The following is a 1,160-nucleotide window of genomic DNA, read 5'->3' as shown; positions in this document are numbered from 1 at the left end:
ACTTGGGGGGGGGTATTCGGAGAGGCGGGGGTTATCTCGGGTTGCGCGGGAGCAGGGGGTGGTGTCAGCGGCAGCGGCTTGGCCGCCGACCAATCCATCCCCCCCCGCGTTGTGCCCTCCCTCTCACGAAGGTTGCGCAAGGATACAAGCAAGGATATGGGGGTGGTGCCGATGGCGGCGACGGCGGCTGTTTCTCCTTCTTTTCCGCGGCTGATCCGTCGGGCGCCATCTTGTCATGTGGTGGGGCCCTAGGGGACCCAGCGGACTCGGCGCCTCCCGCTCCCCCCGGCCCCTCACGCGAATCGCCCCCTGAACCAAGGCCTAAAAGCTCCTTCGCGAGGTTCTCGGCAGTTTTCTCCTCCCTCGCGGCTTTCAAGGCTCCCAAAATCAGACCCCAAGTCTTTAATTCTGCCGCCCTTTGGGTTGACATAGCTCTCTGGGAGAGCGCCGTGGTTAGCGAATCCCACCTCCCAGGGTCACATACTTCGTGGGGGGAATTTAAGAGCCCCTCCTCGAGGAGTATAAGGACGGCAGCCACGTCCTTCCTAGAAGGAGTGGACTTGCCGCAATAGGTCTTACAAGCTTGAAGCAATACCTTAATGACGGGATCATCCCTCCGCCCTTCCACGCACACGCGACTGCGGCCGTGGGATAATTTGCAGCGCTGCGTAGCCCCAGAGGGTCAGCCCCTCCGGCTCCTCCACCACCTAACCGCGGCGGGCTCCTGCGTCCGTCACGCAGTCAGCGGGCGTAGCTATAAGGCTCGAGGTGAGCCGAATCACGTCGGGGTCACCATTTGTTGCCCTCTGCCTTGCCCTCAGGCCCAGCGCCCAGCATTCTGTGCCCCGTGCCCTGCGCCCCGCCTGGTCCATCTTCCCTTTGTCTACACCAACATGATACGAGGCAGAACGGCGTTCATTGGTAGCGCTCATTTGCTTATACATGCACCGCGTGTCCCCGCCCATATACATGCGCAGCCGCCTTTTGCCAACGTCACATAGCAGGAAAGGGGCATAGGGAGAGGCCCTGTCACGTTACAACCGACACTTCGCATATCGCCTAATACAACATTAGGGCTTGATTTTTTTTGTGTTGCAGTGCCCTGCATGTTTCATTTCTGTGCCCTTTACAGTCAGATAGTGGCAGAGGATAGAGTTCTC

The 1,160-nt window shown here is 59.8% G+C and overlaps 1 protein-coding gene across 1 annotated transcript in view; it reads right to left on the bottom strand.

Moving 5' to 3' along the window:
* The window catches only part of LOC109369105, a 6,483-nt gene extending 5,411 nt beyond the window's left edge, over nucleotides 1–1,072 (bottom strand). Inside the window, exon 1 of the mRNA XM_019618302.2 lies at nucleotides 596–1,072. The gene's annotated coding sequence lies outside the window, so the exon portion shown is untranslated. The remainder of the gene's footprint in view (nucleotides 1–595) is intronic.
* Nucleotides 1,073–1,160: the final 88 nt, after the last annotated feature.

Source organism: Meleagris gallopavo, chromosome 9 (genome assembly GCF_000146605.3).
Source record: "Meleagris gallopavo isolate NT-WF06-2002-E0010 breed Aviagen turkey brand Nicholas breeding stock chromosome 9, Turkey_5.1, whole genome shotgun sequence".
Lineage (NCBI taxonomy): Eukaryota > Metazoa > Chordata > Aves > Galliformes > Phasianidae > Meleagris > Meleagris gallopavo.
Note: the sequence above shows the minus strand (reverse complement) of the source record. Positions and strands in the feature narration are given on the sequence as shown.